Source organism: Schistocerca cancellata, chromosome 6 (genome assembly GCF_023864275.1).
Source record: "Schistocerca cancellata isolate TAMUIC-IGC-003103 chromosome 6, iqSchCanc2.1, whole genome shotgun sequence".
Taxonomy (NCBI): domain Eukaryota; kingdom Metazoa; phylum Arthropoda; class Insecta; order Orthoptera; family Acrididae; genus Schistocerca; species Schistocerca cancellata.
In genome coordinates this window covers 93,816,716-93,837,476 of record NC_064631.1, presented here as the reverse complement: position 1 = coordinate 93,837,476, position 20,761 = coordinate 93,816,716, and the positions used below count along the sequence as shown (strand labels likewise).

At 45.1% G+C, this 20,761-nt stretch overlaps 1 protein-coding gene across 11 annotated transcripts in view; it reads left to right on the top strand.

Annotated features, from left to right (window-relative positions):
• Nucleotides 1-592: 592 nt before the first annotated feature.
• Nucleotides 593-20,761, top strand: part of LOC126088583 (titin) — a 1,213,778-nt gene continuing 1,193,609 nt past the window's right edge. For all 11 annotated transcript variants that reach the window (XR_007519972.1, XR_007519973.1, XR_007519977.1 and 8 more), the window contains exon 1: nt 593-766. The gene's annotated coding sequence lies outside the window, so the exon portion shown is untranslated. The remainder of the gene's footprint in view (nt 767-20,761) is intronic.

The window sequence follows — 20,761 nt, the reverse complement described above, 5'->3', positions numbered from 1 at the left end:
TGATAGTTCGGTAATTTTCACACCTGGCAACACCTGCTTTCCTTGGGATTATTATTATTATTATCATTATTAGTATTGGACACTAGCTTAGTTTTATATCGCTATAAATGCCGCGGGGTTTGTCCGAGCGGTCTAGGCGCTGCAGTCATAGACTGTGCGGCTGGTCCCGGCGGAGGTTCGAGTCCTCCCTCGGGCATGGGTTTGTGTGTTTCTCCTTAGGCTAATTTAGGTTAAGTAGTGTGTAAGCTTAGGGACAGATAACCTTAGCAGTTAAGTCCCATAGGATTTAACACACATTTGAACATTTTTATCCCTATAAAAACTTGGTAAAAGTTGAAGTGTGGGAATAAATGCTTACAGTAACACTGTACTGCAACACGTGGTGTTCAAACATGCCGCTAGTGATAAACCATTTCAGACAGGTATGAAGCTGCTACCGGATAGGTCCCCTCTTACCCAAAGATTAGATGGAATGTCAAAAAGAACAAACTGCCGCACTCTGTTAGAAACATTAAGAAGACAAATGAATAACGACCATAATATTTCAGACAGCGTTCCAGATTAGTGACGTGGCGCGTATGTTGGCAGGCCTGCCGGCGTACGACCTGACGGGGCTGGTGGGCGAGACGGTGACGTTGCCGTGCAAGGTGGACACGGACCGCTGCGGGGACCTGCACTCCATCAAGTGGTACCGCGGCTCCGCCCGCATCTTCGTCTTCAGCGACCGCGCCCGGATCTCCAGGCCCGAGGGCGAATACACCGAAAGGTAGGCACTAGCCGTATCTCAACTCTCATGCCTCTCACACCTTTCAAATACCGAGACTAATGCTATCATTAAACGTGACAAAAAAATTACACAAGTTCTGTCGCGAAATAAGTGGAACATAATACGGGGTGATTCAAAAAGGACTGTACAACTTCGAAAATTCATATAAATTAATACATAGTACCTGCAGAGGTGATTGTAATGTCAATTTGTTCGGAAATACACCAAGTTTTGTCTCGCGTGGTTCGCTAGTGCCGAATCACACCGTAAGGAGCGCTAGCTGCAATTGCGTTAAAGATGGCTTCATCGGACTCGAGCGTGCTAGCTGTGTGGTTTGGTTTTAAGAATCGAAGTCGGCGACAACAGTTCAGCGTAATTTTCGTACCAAATACGCTAAAGATCCCCCTAGTAGACCTAAATTTATGGGTGGCATAAATGTTTTGTGGAAACAGGGTGCTCGGTAAGACATGGGGAATCATCAGGTCGTCCAAGCACATCTGACGCAGTCGTTAAGCCAGTGAGGCAACGTTTTGTCAACAGCCCTCCGAAATCGACCCGGCGTGCACTCGCGAACTGCAAATCCCACAGACGACTGTGTTGAGAAACAGTTTACATTTGAAACCGTGCAGATTGACGACCGTACAAGCAATAAAAGACACTGATAAAATTGCTCGCAAGAACTTCTGTGGGGATATGTTAAATCGATTACGTAAGGATGAACATTTCTTGGGCAAAATCATCTTTTCTGACGAGTCGGCTTTTCACTTAAATGGCAAGATTAACACCCACAACTTTAGAATTTGGGGCAATGAAATCCATGTCAAACATTGCAACCTGTTGGTGATGGCCTTAAACTGAACGTTTTTTGAGCAGTGAGCAAGAACAAAGTGTACGGCCCCCTTTTTTTTCGTGAGAGAACCATCAATTGGATAGTGTACCTGGATATGTTACAACAATTTTTGATACCACAGATCGATGAGGATGACCAAGAACGAAATGTTTGCTTCATGGTGGTGCACCACATCACTAATTGGCTGACGTCCGGGATTTTGTCAGTGACCGCTTTCCAGGTCAGTCGATTGGCTGTGATGTTCCAATTGCTTGGCCCCCACGTTCCCCAGACCTGACGCTACTGGATTTTTTTTATGGGGATTCATCAAGGATATTGTGTTTGTACCTCCTGTGCCGGTTTGTCTACCTGAACCTAGAGCAAGAATTTACGCCGCCACTGAACAAGTTACACCTGCAGTGATACAGCGAGTTTGGGAAGAAATTGACTTCCGATGGGATATGTGCAGGATAACCAACTGTAGCCACATATAACATCTTCAGTTTAACGTAAAAAAAACTTGATGTGTTTCCCTACATAGTAACACTAAACTCAGCTCTATATCTTCTTTCAATTAATTTACATGATTTTTTAAAGTTATAAAGTCCTTTTTGAAACACCCTGTATATACTAGAATGAAAACTGCCCCTATCACAGTGCAAGAAAAGGCGAAAGGCGATTATGGCCAGGGGTAGAATTATGGGTATAAAAGAAGGGAACTAGCTTTTCCACAATCTGGCATTTAAATCAAAACATATTGACACTCTCATGCGCCCTTTTAGTCGTATCAGTGTCATTTAATGTAATTCATCAACCCCCAGAAATTTAGTCCCCTCCCCCCCCCCCCCCCCCGGAAAATCTTTTTTAGCAGTTCAGCTATACGATATTATGTATTGTTTACCAAGGCTGGCGAATCTTCTGGATTTTTGATTCGCCTTTTTAAGCCATGATGGAGCATTTTTCATTCTGATTTACTCTACCATAATTTTGGCATTAGATCGTCAGAGCTTGGCAACCGATGCAGATTGTTGTTGACTCGGGTACAGCCTTTTCTAATCGACTTTCGAACTTAGTTGCTTGTATCGTGGCAACGAAGAAAGCTTTAAAAAAAAACATGATTATCATTACAGTTACTAGTCTTACCTTCTTACAAAATTTGAACCTGTTCCTGTAAGTTTGAAAAATGTAAGTGGTACTTATAAAAAATTCACAAAAATTTGTTTTTTTGCCCGTAAAATTCGAATGAAGCTAGATTTTTGGAAGATAGCTTTCAATTTTATCATAACAACGCATTTTTTTCCTTTGATACACTTTAAACCATTTCCGCGGGTTCAGTTCATGTAAGAACTCATTTACGTGCTGCATTATCTCGGTTTTAAGCCATCGTATCTCGGCAACGGATAAAGATAATTTGATAAAAATTTCGTTTTGACTTTATCCATTTGTCTACCTTCGTGCAATGTTTGAACTGATGCGTACAAGTTTACAGTATAGAAGTATAGAAGTGGCATGCTTCAAAAACCTCCCAGAGAAACATGTATTTTGCACGTACAATTCAAGCGAAGCAAATTTTATTATTACAGTTAAAACTTTTGTTTTGCGCGTAAAATCTGCACGCTGCACTCACAAATAGTGTCATTAACTGGGCATTAATTTCAGCCCAATTAAAATCGTTTGCAAAAGGAGTTAATTGAGTCGCACAATTTGCCTGGGTGCCTTTCCGGTTCGTAGTTCAAACTTTGCTTAATATGCTATAGCATAGCTGCTACAGCAAGACAGATATTCGAATGGTTAAACAAATGGCCGTTGGTCCAGGGTAAACCGAAAATTTTGCACCCCATGTTCTTAGCTCAGCCAGGAACCGGTCACTAAGACACTCCCCCCCCTCCCCCAATCCCAACCGCGATTCTGCATGCGGTCTTTTCATACATATTTGTTACAGCGCTACCATGCTAACGATTATGTAGCTGATAACAGGGCTCTCGGTAACATCAGCACGTGGCTTTCAGAGAACGGGTTAAAGTCGTTCTCACAAGGGACTTGTTTAGATTGTTAAGCACCAGACGCGGTTTACATCGTGATTGGTTCACACATAGGATCGAGCTCGTTTATGACATGGAATGTCATCCTCACAATGATTTGCAACTGCAACGCTCTCCGGCAACAGTTTTCGGCTGTATCTTACTCGGAGATCAGATAGTTTCTGTATAGACGTCGACATGCGAAAAATTCCTACGGTAACACTTTTAAACGGCGCATTTCCTCCCTTGCCCGTATGCTAGTTATGTTGTTCTGCCTGTAGTTTACATAAATAAAAACGTAAATATCCATCAACATGAGATTTTGAACAAATATCTTAAAGTTTGAGTTATGCAAGTATTTGTATTATTGTTCGTCATTAGAAATTCCAATTACCTCAATCTTATTTAAATCAGTAATCAACTTCCTCCTTTCCTCACATACTCCGGGGGCACAAATCCATAAACAAATCTTTGAACTTACGAGAATATGTAAGTGAATACATAGACTTAAAGGTAACCAAACGATCTTAATGCTCACTGACATTAGTTTTGCTACAAATAAACTTTTTGTAACTTCTAGTTGTGTCACGACCGCTCCTCCATCACTCACTTTGCCCAGCGACACGCTTCATCCGTCTACATCAGTCCCCATAAATACAGGATATTGCCAGCTCTTACACCTGAAACAGCTTAGTACCAGTGAATAGAAATAAGGTAAATAGCTCCATCGGCAATCACATGACGCCACAGTCTTCGCGCGGGGCTTTGTACTAGCGTGATTAGAAACAACCTGACACAAGTGAACATCAACCAGTTAGTGACAACTTTAACATAACACTCTCAAGCAGTCATTTAGCTTCTAACTCAAGGCACAATCCACTGAGGAGAAGACGTTGCCCACAAGGATGAACAAAGTGTCACGTAAATTAATGTCCAATGAGCATACGCACACGCACGCGCGCGCCGCGCACCGGTTTCCTTCCGTCTCCGTGCGTCTTTTCTTTCTCCTCACAACCATAAATATTCCCTCTTCCGAAGTCCGCCCACTGCACAGATAGTCTCCTTTTCCCCTCAGAGACGTTCAACATACATAAGCAGGGCAGCCCGGCCAACCCGGATCGGCTAGTGTGGATCTAAATCATCGTGCCGTACATGGCACAAAGTGCAGAGCAGCGGAACTGACACGGAATCCTTGTAAAGGTAAAAATTTTATTATTACAAGGTGGTCAAACGTCAGGGTAGTCAGTCATTTCAAAAAACTATGCCTATACCCTCACAAAGAATATTCTCAGCCTGAAAAAGAGCCCCGGCCGTTGTGACCGAGCGGTTCTAGGCGCTTCTGTCCGGAAACGCACTGCTGCTACGGTCGCAGGTTCAAATCCTGTCTCGGGCATGGATGTGTGTGATGTCCTTAGCTTATTTAGGTTTAGTAGTTCTAAGTCTAGGGGACTGATGACCTCAGATGTTAATCCCATGTGGTTGTTGTGGTCTTCAATCCAGAGACTGGTTTGATGCAGCTCTCCATGCTACTCTACCCTGTTCAAGGTTCTTCATCTCCCAGTACCTACTGCAACCTACATCCTTCTGGGTCTGTTCAGTGTATTCATCTCTTGGTCTCCCTCTACGATTTTTACCCTCTACGCTGCCCTCAATACTAAACTGGTGATCCCTTGATGCCTCAGAATATGCCCTACCAACCGATCCCTTCTTCTAGTCAAGTTGTGCCATAAATTTCTCTTCTCTGCAATTCTATTCAATACCTCCTCATTGGTTATGTGATCAACCCATCTAATCTTCAGCATCCTTCTGTAGCACCACATTTCGAAAGCTTCTATTCTCGCCATGTGCAAACTATTTATCGTCCACGTTTCACTTCCATGCATGGTTACACTCCATACAAATACTTTCAGAAACGATTTCCTGGCACTTAAATCTATACTCGATGTTAACAAATTTCTCTTCTTCAGAAACACTTTCCTTGCCATTATCAGCCTACATTTTATATCCTCTCTACTTCGACCATCACCAGTTATTTTGCTCCCCAAATAGCGAAACTCATTTACTACTTTAAGCGTCTCGTTTCCTAATCTAAATCCCGCAGCACCACCCGACTTAATTCGACTACATTCCATTATCCTCGATTTACTTTTGTTGATATTCATCTTATACCCTCCTTTCAAGACACTGTCCATTCCGTTCAGCTGCTCTTGCAACTCCTTTGCTGTCTCTGACTGAATTACAATGTCATCGGCGAACCTCGAAGTTATCATTTCTTCTCCATGGATTTTAATTCCTACGCCGAATTTTTCTTTTGTTTCCTTAACTGCTTGCTCAATATACAGATTGAATAACATCGGGGATAGGCTACAACCCTGTTTCACTCCCTTCCCAACCACTGCTTCCCTTTCATGCCCCTCGACTCTTATAGCTGCCATCTGGTTTCTGTACAAATTGTAAATTTTATCCCTGCCACCTTAAGAATTTGAAAGAGAGTATTCCAGTCAACATTGTCAAATGCTTACTCTAAGTCTACAAATGCTAGAAACATAGGTTTGCCTTTCCCTAATCCATCTTCTAAGATAAGTCGTAGGGTCAGTCCCATGAGTCCCATAGTGCCTGAAAAAGAGCAGTGTGACTGGTCCGCTTTGTCATTTCACCGGCTACGTGTAGGTTGTTGGAGTACCCTGTCTTAATGTCCGCCGGCCTGGGTGGCCGAGCGGTTCTAGGCGCTTCAGTCTGGAACCGCGCGACCGCTACGGTCGCAGGTTCGATCCTGCTTCGGGCATGGATGTGTGTGATGTCCTTAGTTAGGTTTAAGTAGTTCTAAGTTCTAGGGGACTGATGAGCTCAGATGTTAAGTCCCATAGTGCTCAGAGCCATTTAAACCATTTTCTTAATGTCCATCTACATAAGTTAGGACGATTCGCATGTTCGTTTGCTTCAGCTGTTGATGGAGATAGATGTGATAGGGATGGGACCTACACTGAAGAGCCAAAGAAACTGGTACACCTGCCTAATATCGTGTAGGCCTCCCCCGAGCATGCAGAAGTGCCGCAACACGACGTGGCCTAGACTCTGCTAATGTCTGAAGTAGTGCTGGAGGGAATTGACACCTTGAATCCTCCAGGGCTGTCCGTAAACCCGTAAGACTACAAGGGGGATGCAGATCTCTCCTGAACAGCACATTGCTCAGTAATATTCATGTCTGGGAATTCGGGTGGCCAGCGGAATTGCTTAAATGCAGAAGAATGTTCTTGGAACCACTCTGTAGCAATTCTGGACGTGCGGGGTGTCGCATTGTTCTGCTGGAACTGTCCAAGTCCGTCGGAATGCGCAGTAGACATGAATGGATGCAGGTGACCAGACAGAATGCTTACGTGCGTGTCACCTGTCAGAGTCGTATCTAGACGCTTCATGGATACCATATCACTCCAACTGCACACACCCTACACAATTACAGAGTCTCCACTAGCTTGAACAGTCCCCTGCTGAGATGCAGGGTCCATGGATCCATGAGGTTGTCTCCATACCCGTACCGGTCCATCGCTGTATACAGTTTGAAATGAGACTCGTCCGACCAGACAACATGTTTCCAGTCATCAACAGTCCAGAGTCGGTACTGACTGGCCCAGGCGAGGTGGAAAGCTTTGTGTCGTGCAGTCATCAAGGGTACACGAGTGGGCCTTCTTCTCCGAAAGCCCATATCGATGATGTTTCGTTGAATGATTCGCATTTGTTGATGGCCTAGCATAAAAATCTGCAGCAATTTGCGGAAGGGTTGCACTTCTGCCACGTTGAACGAGTCTCTTCAGTCGTTGTTGGTCCTTTTCTTGAGGATCTTTTTCCGGCCGCAGCGATGTTGTAGATTCGATGTTTTACCGGATTTCTAATATTCACGGTACACTCGTGGATTGGTCGTATGGGAAAATCTCTACTTCATCGGTTCCTCGGAGATGCTGTGTCCCATCACTCGTGCGCCGACTATAACATCACGTTAAGGTCACTTAAATCGTAATTATGTGCCATTGTAGCAGCAGTAACCGATCTAACAACTGCGCCAGACACTTCTCTTATACAGGTATTCCCGACGGCAGTGCCGTGTACTGCCTGTTTACATATCTCTGTATCTGAATACGCATGCCTATAACAGTTTCTTTGGCGCTTCAGTGTACGTTGGTGGAGAATATGTAAGACCCTTGCTTAACCCGTGCCACGTTGTCTAGATGTTAAACTATTGCTTTCACTTAACTGGTTGAAGAGAATGACAAAAAGTTGTCGTGTTGGTTGACGTATATTGGGATTAACAAACACCACTGACTTCTAATGTACTCTACTTTTTAGTTTGTTACTATCAGTAGGCCTTGTTCCTTTAAAAAGTGTATATTTGCACAAAAAATCCTCTTTCTAAGTCTTATTACAACCTGTTCAGTGGTTTTAAATACGAGCTTCTGACTATCAATTTATTCTATGAAAACTGCTCATGAGTAGCAACTTTCCAATTCCGCAATATTTGCGTGCCTGTTTTAGGCGATTCACCCTGTATATTCAAGACTTTGTGGTGGCCTTTTGCGTCAGGTCCTGTCTTCTTGCCTGTTCTGTAAACAGACGATCCCATTACCAAGGGACGGTAACATGATGATGGTAGAGACTTGAATTCTGTTAAAATGTCTAAGAGAGCGTAGAGTTACGTTTTATTCGTGATGCCAGCGCAGTGCTTGTGGGTACAGATCACTTGGGCTATCCTCCTAGGGGCAATCCTGCATTTATGTTCTACTCTGTAAGAAAAAATATTTAGTAATATTATTCTGGCATACAAGTCTAAATATGGTTAGCAAGATTGTAGTTAATTCTGTTGCTGTTAAAAATTGCTGATAAAATTTTTGAGGCTGATAGTAGCACCTATCTTGTGTTGGTCCGCACTCTTTACTGTCTGCATATTGTATTTGTAGGCGTATTTCCTCTGTTTCACTGCATGTTTCGGGCAGTTCTCGCTATTCAGAAATTTAACGTTTCCATGAGACAACCTTCAAGTAATTCACATTTTAATCGTTATTATACTGTTTTGAGCGCTTGTCTGTGCCGCTCTTCTTCCTAAGCTTTTTTACTATTCTGTTATTATTATTACGGCAATTTTATGAGAAACTTACTTGTTATTTCCCTATAAATATAAACTTTCTGACGGTAATGACCGTGTCATCTGGTGTCTTATACAGAAAAACAGCAATATTTATACCTATAATAACTTTTATTCTCCAAAATAAGAAAACTTAATATTTCTGTCGTATGTATCTTTCTGCGTCTGATAAAAGTCTGCGTTTCTGTGCTCTGTCCATAATTTATTTGTGAAAGAACCAACAGGCCGGGAGCTGACTTCTACAAGCAGCTGCCTAGCAAGGATGTCAATTAGTTGTAGGGGAGACGGTTCCTTGTAAGTAAAACGCCGGCTGTCATGTTTTCTCGACAGGTGCCAAGAGAGTTCGTGTTGCACGACGGACGTAGGTGGCCTGAGGAAGCCCCCAGGTAATCCAATAAGCGACTGACAGCGCCAAGAAGCCTAGAGCATGGAACAGTTCCCTATAACAGAGGGAAAATGTGAAACAAACAGACGGAGGCTTAAATGCACAATTAACCGACGATGGACGGCACCGGCAGAAACAGTAACGGACGTAACGTAGCTGGTCTGAAAAGCAAAAACTTGGAGAGAAATTAATTTCCCCTCAATGAATCATTGCAAGCAAACAAGGATCGCCGTGAGAAAAACGGCCAGCATTTCATTTTTTTCGATTCGTTGCATATAATAGATGTTGGGCAACTGATAAGTTCTATTTTCTAGATTTGTAAACATTGTTTGTAATACATTGTCATCTAGCAATCAAGACACAGTCATACTGAATGTCTTCTCAAATGCGGATCAATTGAAACGTCCGATGTACCGGAAGGAAGCGTGATTAGACTGTTGTTGCTTCCGATATACACAACGTGATCAAAAGTATCCCGACACCCCCAAAAACATGCTTTTTCATATTAGGTGCATTGTGCTACCATCTACTGCCAGGTACTCCACATCAGTGACCTCAGTTTTCATTAGACATCGTGAGAAAGCGGAATGTGGCGCCCCGCGGAACTCACGGACTGCGAACTTGGTCAGGTGACCGGGTGTCACTTGTGTCATACGTCATACGTCCACACTCCTAAACAGCCATAGGTCCGCTGTTACCGATGTGATAGTGACGTGGAAACGTACAGCACAAAAGCGTATAGGCCGACCTCGTCTGTTGACTGACAGAGACCGCCGACAGTTGAAGAGGGTCGCAATGTGTAAAAGGCAGACATCTATCCAGACCATCACCCAGGAATTCCAAACTGCATCAGGATCCACTTCAAGTACTGTGACAGTTAGGCGGAATGTGAGAAAATTTGGATTTCATGGTCAAGCGGCTGATGATGAGCCACATGTCACGCCGGTAAATGCCAAACGTCGCATCGCTTGGTGTAAGGAGTGTAAACTTTGGAAAATTGAACAGTGGAAAAAGGTTGTGTGGAGTGACGAATCACGGTACACAATGTGGCGATCCGATGGCAGGGTGTGGGTAAGGCGAATTCCCGGTGAACATCATCTGCCAGCATGTGTAGTGCGAACAGTAAAATTCGAGGCGGTGGTGTTATGGCGTGGTCGTGTTTTTCACGGAGGGGGCTTGCACCTCTAGATTGTTTTACGTGGCACTATCACAGCACAGGTCTACATTGATGTTTTAAGCGCCTTCTTGCTTCCCAATGTGGAAGAGCAATTCGGGGATGGCGGTTGCATCTTCCAACACGATCGACCACCTGTTCATAATGCACGGCCTGTGGCGGAGTTATTACACGACAGTAACATCCCTGTAATGGACTGCACAGAGTCCTGACCTGAATCCTATAGAATGCCTTTGGGATATTTTCTAACGCCGACTTCGTGCTAGGCCTCACCGACCGACATCGATACCTCTCCGCAGTGCAGCACTCCGTGAAGAATGGGCTGCCATTCCCCAAGAAACCTTCCGGCACCTGATTGAACGTATGCCTGCGAGAGTGGAAGCTGTCATCAAGGCAAAGTGTGAGGCAACACCGTACTGAATTCCAGCATTACCGATGGAGGGCATTACAAACTTGTAAGTCATTTTCTGCCAGGTGTCCGGATACTTTTGATCACATAGTGTACATAGACTGTCACAAACGATCAGCAACACCCTGGTATTATTCTACTGACGATGCATTTTTCTGTTTTGCGGAGATGTGTAAATTGGAAATAGTGAGAAGACTGTTCTCTGTCGAGCAACCTCGAGGTTGCTTCTAAAAAAATTGTATGAAATCAGCGGAAGGAATCAGTTGTGAGTTGCTGTGACTGTCAGTTGGGAGTTGAAACGAATGGGGTACAATGATCTAGGAGCTCGTCGTAATCAACGCATTTCTCAAGTAAGTGCGAAGCGGCGCTTGGGATGATGTAAAGAGCGACGCCACTGGTCAGTGAATTATTGGAAACGAGCGGTTTGGAGTGATGGATCACGCTATACCTTGTGGCAGTCTTACGCAGCGGTACCTGCCAACAGTGAAGTGAACTTATTGCGGCGAAGAAAGCGCTAAACGTGGAAAGTTATGAACACATTTTACAATACTGCGTACAACAGGGGATGGCTGACTGTATCAACATGACAGTGAACCTTGTAATAAAGCGGCATATGTGAATCAATGGTTTGAGGACACTAACATTCACGAAATGGAGTGGTCTTCACAGGGTCCTGGCGTGAACTCATTTGAACATCATTGGGATGAGTTAGAATGTCTGCTTCACTCCAGACACCAGCGTTCAATGTCACTACCTCCTCTGGTTTCGGCTCTTAAGGAACGGTGGTCTGTCATTCCCCAACAGACTTTCAGGCACTTCATTGAAAGTGTTTCCAGCGGAGTCATACAGGCGGGGGAGGACACAGTCCGTATTAATGTGCATTAATACAGGGTGTTTCAAAAATGACCGGTATATTTGAAACGGCAATAAAAACTAAACGAGCAGCGATAGAAATACACCGTTTGTTGCAATATGCTTGGGACAACAGTACATTTTCAGGCGGACAAACTTTCGAAATTACAGTAGTTACAATTTTCAACAACAGATGGCGCTGCAAGTGATGTGAAAGATATAGAAGACAATGCAGTCTGTGGGTGCGCCATTCTGTACGTCGTCTTTCTGCTGTAAGCGTGTGCTGTTCACAACGTGCAAGTGTGCTGTGGACAACATGGTTTATTCCTTAGAACAGAGGATTTTTCTGGTGTTGGAATTCCACCGCCTAGAACACAGTGTTGTTGCAACAAGACGAAGTTTTCAACGGAGGTTTAATGTAACCAAAGGACCGAAAAGCGATACAATAAAGGATCTGTTTGAAAAATTTCAACGGACTGGGAACGTGACGGATGAACGTGCTGGAAAGGTGGGGCGACCGCGTTCGGCAACCACAGAGGGCAAGGCGCAGCTAGTGCAGCAGGTGATCCGACAGCGGCCTCGGGTTTCCGTTCGCCGTGTTGCAGCTGCGGTCCAAATGACGCCAACGTCCACGTATCGTCTCATGCGCCAGAGTTTACACCTCTATCCATACAAAATTCAAACGCGGCAACCCCTCAGCGCCGCTACCATTGCTGCACGAGAGACATTCGCTAACGATATAGTGCACAGGATTGATGACGGCGATATGCATGTGGGCAGCATTTGGTTTACTGACGAAGCTTATTTTTACCTGGACGGCTTCGTCAATAAACAGAACTGGCGCATATGGGGAACCGAAAAGCCCCATGTTGCAGTCCCCTCGTCCCTGCATCCTCAAAAAGTACTGGTCTGGGCCGCCATTTCTTCCAAAGGAATCATTGGCCCATTTTGCAGATCCGAAACGATTACTGCATTACGCTATCTGGACATTCTTCGTGAATTTGTGGCGGTACAACCTGCCTTAGACGACACTGCGAACACCTCGTGGTTTATGCAAGATGGTGCCCGGCCACATCGCACGGCCGACGTCTTTAATTTCCTGAATGAATATTTCGATGATCGTGTGATTGCTTTGGGCAATCCGAAACATACAGGAGGCGGCGTGGATTGGCTTCCCTATTCGCCAGACATGAATCCCTGTGACTTCTTTCTGTGGGGACACTTGAAAGACCAGGTGTACCGCCAGAATCCAGAAACAATTGAACAGCTGAAGCAGTACATCTCATCTGCATGTGAAGCCATTCCGCCAGACACGTTGTCAAAGGTTTCGGGTAATTTCATTCAGAGACTACGCCATATTATTGCTACGCATGGTGGATATGTGGAAAATATCGTACTATAGAGTTTCCCAGACCGCAGCGCCATCTGTTGTTGACAATTGTAACTACTGTAATTTCGAAAGTTTGTCTGCCTGAAAATGTACTGTTGTCCCAAGCATATTGCAACAAACGGTGGATTTCTATCGCTGCTCGTTTAGTTTTTATTGCCGTTTCAAATATACCGGTCATTTTTGAAACACCCTGTAAGTGTGTATAGACTTTTCACCTGATAGCGTAGGTGTAGTTACAGCATAATGTCACCCCTAAGAGTGGTCGTGACAACTCAGCCCGACACTGCGTCTGATCAGAATCGGCTTGTCGAGGAACAAGCTGTTTCAGGCAGCGACCGGGCACGGACACTTCAAACTGGGCCGGTTAACAGCTGTAGAGAGGCAGGGCAGCTATAATCGCGATGGGGCCGCATGAAACAGTAATTTGACTGCGGCGGGAGCCGTCGCCACGCCGGGCCGTGTAATTGAAAGTGGGTAGGGCGCGCCCGCGCGTCGATACCTGTGCTAGCTGCCGGCTGGCACGCCCCCGCAGATACCATCTGCAGCTAATGCCCGCGATTACGGATTCACGGCGCCGGCGATTAGCGGCGGCAGCGCAGTGGAGAGCGCGCAAAAACGCGCCCGCCTGACACCGAGTGATCCGATGCCATGCAGCCTCAGCTGAGAGCTCGGTCCGCTACACATTTCGAACATGTCATGCCAGCCCATCAGAGCACGTACTTTGCAAGGAGTAGAAGATAGCGTAGAATTTGTATTAATCTTTGATCGCGAGAATTTTTATATTTATCTAGCGAACCTGGTAATTCTGCGGAATTCTAAATATGTATGGGAACTACATGCACGTCGTAAGTTCCTTGCCGCCCATCTCTACCCCTCTTTCACTGTACATCTCCTCTTCCGCTCTACCGAGCTAGGTGGCGCAGTGGTTAGCACACTGGACTCGCATTCGGGAGGACGACGGTTAAAACACGCGTCCGGCCATCTTGATCTAGGTTGTCCTTGATTTCCCTAAATCGCTTCAGGCAAATGCCTGGATGGTTCCTCTGAAAGGGGCACGGCTGACTCCTTCGACATCCTTCCCTAATCCGATAGGACCGATGACCTCGCTGTTTGGGTCTCGTGCCGGCCGATGTGGCCGAGCGGTTCTAGGCGCTTCAGTCTGGAACCACGCGACCGCTACGGTCGCAGGTTCGAATCCTGCCTCGGGCATGGGTGTGTGTGATGTCCTTAGGTTAGTTATGTGTGAGTAGTTCTAAGTTCTAGGGGACTGATGACCTCAGATGTTGAAGTCCCATAGCGCTCAGAGCCATTTGAACCATTTTGGATCTCCTCCCCCCCCCACCCTCACTAAATGAACCAACTAACCAACCAACCAACCAACCAACCAACCTCCCCCTCTCTATGTCCGTCTCTGTCTGAATGTTCAGTTGAATATATTGTAAAAATTTGAATTAATTCCGCCAAGAACTTTTCGAGATTTGTGGTAGCCTCACTTCCCCGTTATATATAGCTTACATATGTTAATGGTATTTATATCACAAAAATATATAGCGTATGTCCGTCTGAACGTCTATTAGAGTGTCGTGTAAAAATCTGTAGTAAATCTGTCAAGAACGTCCCGAGATATTCGATAACAACGTTACCTCTTTATATATTACAAATGTTGTCGTGTCGTGGTCTTCAGTCCTGAGACTGGTTTGATGCAGCTCTCCATGCTACTCTATCCTGTGCAAGCTTCTTCATCTCCCAGTATCTACTGCAACCTACATCCTTCTGAATCTGCTTAGTGTATTCATCTCTTGGTCTCCCTCTACGATTTTTACCCTCCACACTGCCCTCCAATGCTAAATTTGTGATCCCTTGATGCCTCAAAACATGTCCTACCAACCGATCCCTTCTTCTAGTCAAGTTGTGCCACAAACTTCTCTTCTCCCCAATCCTATTCAATACCTCCTCATTAGTTACGTGATCTACCCACCTTATCTTCAGCATTCTTCTGTAGCACCACATTTCGAAAGCTTCTATTCTCTTCTTGTCCAAACTAGTTATCGTCCATGTTTCACTTCCATACATGGCTACACTCCATACAAATACTTTCAGAAACGACTTCCTGACACTTAAATCTATACTCGATGTTAACAAATTCCTCTTCTTGAGAAACGCTTTCCTTGCCATTGCCAGTCTACATTTTATATCCTCTCTACTTCGACCATCATTGGTTATTTTACTCCCTAAATAGCAAAACTCCTTTACTACTTTAAGTGTCTCATTTCCTAATCTAATTCCCTCAGCATCACCCGACTTAATTTGACTACATTCCATTATCCTCGTTTTGCTTTTGTTGATGTTCATCTTATATCCTCCTTTCAAGACACTGTCCATTCCGTTCAACTGCTCTTCCAAGTCCTTTGCTGTCTCTGACAGAATTACAATGTCATCGGCGAACCTCAAAGTTTTTACTTCTTCTCCATGAATTTTAATACCTACTCCGAATTTTTCTTTTGTTTCCTTTACTGCTTGCTCAATATACAGATTGAATAACATCGGGGAGAGGCTACAACCCTGTCTTACTCCTTTCCCAACCACTGCTTCCCTTTCATGCCCCTCGACTTTTATAACTGCCACCTGGTTTCTGTACAAACTGTAAATAGCCTTTCGCTCCCTGTATTTTACCCCTGCCACCTTCAGAATTTGAAAGAGAGTATTCCAGTTAACATTGTCAAAAGCTTTCTCTAAGTCTACAAATGCTAGAAACGTAGGTTTGCCTTTTCTTAATCTTTCTTCTAAGATAAGTCGTAAGGTCAGTATTGCCTCACGTGTTCCAACATTTCTACGGAATCCAAACTGATCTTCCCCGAGGTCGGCTTCTACCAGTTTTTCCATTCGTCTGTAAAGAATTCGCGTTAGTATTTTGCAGCTGTGACTTATTAAACTGATAGTTCGGTAATTTTCACATCTGTCAACACCTGCTTTCTTTGGGATTGGAATTATTATATTCTTCTTGAAGTCTGAGGGTATTTCACCTGTCTCATACATCGTGCTCACTAGATGGTAGAGTTTTGTCATGACTGGCTCTCCCGAGGCCATCAGTAGTTCAAAAGGAATGTTGTCTACTCCCGGGGCCTTGTTTCGACTCAGGTCTTTCAGTGCTCTGTCAAACTCTTCACGCAGTATCTTATCTCCCATTTCGTCTTCATCTACATCCTCTTCCATTTCCATAATATTGTCCTCAAGTACATCGCCCTTGTATAAACCCTCTATATACTCCTTCCACCTTTCTGCCTTCCCTTCTTTGCTTAGAATTGGGTTGCCATCTGAGCTCTTGATATTCATACAAGTGGTTCTCTTCTCTCCAAAGGTCTCTTTAATTTTCCTGTAGGCAGTATCTATCTTACCCCTAGTGAGACAAGCCTCTACATCCTTACATTTGTCCTCTAGCCATCCCTGCTTAGCCATTTTGCACTTCCTGTCGATATCATTTTTGAGACGTCTGTATTCCTTTTTGCCTGCTTCATTTCCTGTATTTTTGTATTTTCTCCTTTCATCAATTAAATTCAATATTTCTTCTGTTACCCAAGGATTTCTATTAGCCCTCGTCTTTTTACCTACTTGATCCTCTGCTGCCTTCACTACTTCATCCCTCAGAGCTACCCATTCTTCTTCTACTGTATTTCTTTCCCCCATTCCTGTCAATTGTTCCCTTATGCTCTCCCTGAAACTCTCTACAACCTCTGGTTCTTTCAGTTTATCCAGGTCCCATCTCCTTAAGTTCCCACCTTTTTGCAGTTTCTTCAGTTTCAATCTGCAGTTCATAACCAATAGATTGTGGTCAGAATCCACATCTGCCCCAGGAAATGTCCTACAATTTAAAACCTGGTTCCTAAATCTCTGTCTTACCATTATATAATCTATCTGATACCTACTAGTATCTCCAGGATTCTTCCAGGTATACAACCTTCTTTTATGATTCTTGAACCAAGTGTTGGCTATGATTAAGTTATGCTCTGTGCAAAATTCTACAAGGCGGCTTCCTCTTTCATTCCTTCCCCCCAATCCATATTCACCTACTATGTTTCCTTCTCTCCCTTTTCCTACTGACGAATTCCAGTCACCCATGACTATTAAATTTTCGTCTCCTTTCACTACCTGAATAATTTCTTTTATCTCGTCATACATTTCATCTATTTCTTCATCATCTGCAGAGGTAGTTGGCATATAAACTTGTACTACTGTAGTAGGCATGGGCTTTGTGTCTATCTTGGCCACAATAATGCGTTCACTATGCTGTTTGTAGTAGCTAACCCGCACTCCTATTTTTTTATTCATTATTAAACCTACTCCTGCATTACCCCTATTTGATTTTGTATTTATAACCCTGTAATCACCTGACCAAAAGTCTTGTTCCTCCTGCCACCGAACTTCACTAATTCCCACTATATCTAACTTTAACCTATCCATTTCCCTTTTTAAATTTTCTAACCTACCTGCCCGATTAAGGGATCTGACATTCCACGCTCCGATCCGTAGAACGCCAGTTTTCTTTCTCCTGATAACGACGTCCTCCTGAGTAGTCCCCGCCTGGAGATCCGAATGGGGGACTAATATATTTTACGTGCTCTGTTCAAAAAGTTCCGGAAGATTCGTAATTTCGCTCCAGTGGTGTGTTGGAGCGAAATACGGTTGGCATACCTGCACACGCCGATGTTTAACATGTAACTCCTGAAAGTTTCATTGTTGTCTGTCTGTTAGTTATTGTTCGTAGTTGTTCAGTGTCGTATTGGGCAGAACGTTGTGCCGCACAGTGCGAATTTCTAGATGCCAGAGTTAGAAGGTCAACTCGTCTGCATTAAATTTCGCGTGGAACACAAGAAAACCTTTAATGAGACACACCAAAAGATGCAGGAGGTCTACGGTGATGAGTGCTTAAGCCCTATTCGGTGTAACGAATGGTTCTCACGGTTTGAAAATGAAAATGCCCGGAAGAATGTTAAAGATGACCTTCGTTCAGGACGTCCTTCGACATCTACCGACGACGCTCGTGTCAGGAACGACAGTTAAATTGTGCGTGTCAGGCGAAGACTATTCGAGAGATTGCAGAAGAATGTACACTCCTGGAAATTGAAATAAGAACACCGTAAATTCATTGTCCCAGGAAGGGGAAACTTTATTGACACATTCCTGGGGTCAGATACATCACATGATCACACTGACAGAACCACAGGCACATAGACACAGGCAACAGAGCATGCACAATGTCGGCACTAGTACAGTGTATATCCACCTTTCGCAGCAATGCAGGCTGCTATTCTCCCATGGAGACGATCGTAGAGATGCTGGATGTAGTCCTGTGGAACGGCTTGCCATGCCATTTCCACCTGGCGCCTCAGTTGGACCAGCGTTCGTGCTGGACGTGCAGACCGCGTGAGACGACGCTTCATCCAGTCCCAAACATGCTCAATGGGGGACAGATCCGGAGATCTTGCTGGCCAGGGTAGTTGACTTACACCTTCTAGAGCACGTTGGGTGGCACGGGATACATGCGGACGTGCATTGTCCTGTTGGAACAGCAAGTTCCCTTGCCGGTCTAGGAATGGTAGAACGATGGGTTCGATGACGGTTTGGATGTACCGTGCACTATTCAGTGTCCCCTCGACGATCACCAGTGGTGTACGGCCAGTGTAGGAGATCGCTCCCCACACCATGATGCCGGGTGTTGGCCCTGTGTGCCTCGGTCGTATGCAGTCCTGATTGTGGCGCTCACCTGCACGGCGCCAAACACGCATACGACCATCATTGGCACCAAGGCAGAAGCGACTCTCATCGCTGAAGACGACACGTCTCCATTCGTCCCTCCATTCACGCCTGTCGCGACACCACTGGAGGCGGGCTGCACGATGTTGGGGCGTGAGCGGAAGACGGCCTAACGGTGTGCGGGACCGTAGCCCAGCTTCATGGAGACGGTTGCGAATGGTCCTCGCCGATACCCCAGGAGCAACAGTGTCCCTAATTTGCTGGGAAGTGGCGGTGCGGTCCCCTCGGCACTGCGTAGGATCCTACGGTCTTGGCGTGCATCCGTGCGTCGCTGCGGTCCGGTCCCAGGTCGACGGGCACGTGCACCTTCCGCCGACCACTGGCGACAACATCGATGTACTGTGGAGACCTCACGCCCCACGTGTTGAGCAATTCGGCGGTACGTCCACCCGGCCTCCCGCATGCCTACTATACGCCCTCGCTCAAAGTCCGTCAACTGCACATACGGTTCACGTCCACGCTGTCGCGGCATGCTACCAGTGTTAAAGACTGCGATGGAGCTCCGTATGCCACGACAAACTGGCTGACACTGACGGCGGCGGTGCACAAATGCTGCGCAGCTAGCGCCATTCGACGGCCAACACCGCGGTTCCTGGTGTGTCCGCTGTGCCGTGCGTGTGATTATTGCTTGTACAGCCCTCTCGCAGTGTCCGGAGCAAGTATGGTGGGTCTGACACACCGGTGTCAGTGTGTTCTTTTTTCCATTTCCAGGAGTGTAATATTACAGTTGGATTATGTCACGAAGTCCTAACACAGCATCTTGGAATGCATCTTGTAGCCGCCAAGTTCGTCCCACGGCTCACAAGACCAGAAAGATCTTCGCCTCGCAGTGTGTGAAGAGCTTTTGAATCGGGCAAATGAGCAGATGTTCCTTAAGACAATCATAACTGGTTATGAGTCGTGGGTCTACGGTTATGATGATGAGACCACGGTTCAGTCTTGATAATGGGTCGGGAGAGGTTCTCCAAGACCAAAAAAGTCTTAATGGGTCGGGAGAGGTTCTCCAAGACGAAAAAAGGCTCATCAGGTCAGGTTAAATGTCGAAGTCATACTGATGGTTTTCTTTGACTTCGAAGGATTACTTTGTCATGAATTCGTGCCACAGGAACGAACTATTAATCGATGGGACGTGTTGCAACCCATGCGAGAAAATGTGAGGCAGGAACGGCCTGAAATGTGGCGAGACATTTATGGCTCTTGCATCACGATAACAAACCCGCACATTCACACCCCCGTTGGTGCGTGACTATTGCACAAAACACGAAGTCACTGAGCTGCCTCATCCTCCGTACTCTTCATTCCTGGCCCCTGCGAACTTTTTTTTTTAATTTCCAAAGATGCAAACCCTGTTGAAAGGACGAAGATTTGCAACGATAGACGAAATAAAAGAAAATTCGCAGACGGCGCTTCGCGTAGTCGAGCATGAGGCGTACCAAGACTGCTTCCGGAAATGAAAACGGCGTTGAGAGCGGTGTATTAATTGTAAAGGAAAGTATTTCGAAGGATACCATGCACAGTAAGCAAAAGGCAAGCGTAGAAAAATTTTGTGGATAAAGTTCCGAAATTTTTTGAACAGACGTGGTGTTTATAAAGGTCAAACTGATCTATTTTTGTTATGAGTATGTGTAGCAGCAGAATTGTCAACTGAAGACTTTTTTATTTTCTTTTTCATACCAAAAGTACTGTTACCATCTACAATTACGAACACAACAAAAAATATCAACCACATCGGTCGAGCACTTCTCAGGTGATGATCTTTCGCAATTGATTTTATTTTCTGTCTTTTCCTGTGACAACATTTATCTTCGCTTGATCTGAAGTGCCCTTTGCAGACGATTTTGTCGAATCGCCTGACCTACTCGCTGAACAAGGTCTTCGGCTGACACTCGCTTTCTTCCGCGACTGCTTGCATTATGAAAGTCTGTACGTCCAATGTTCCTCCTTCATAGCCACATGCTCTTACGCAAGTCAGTTTTTTGGGCTGCATGAA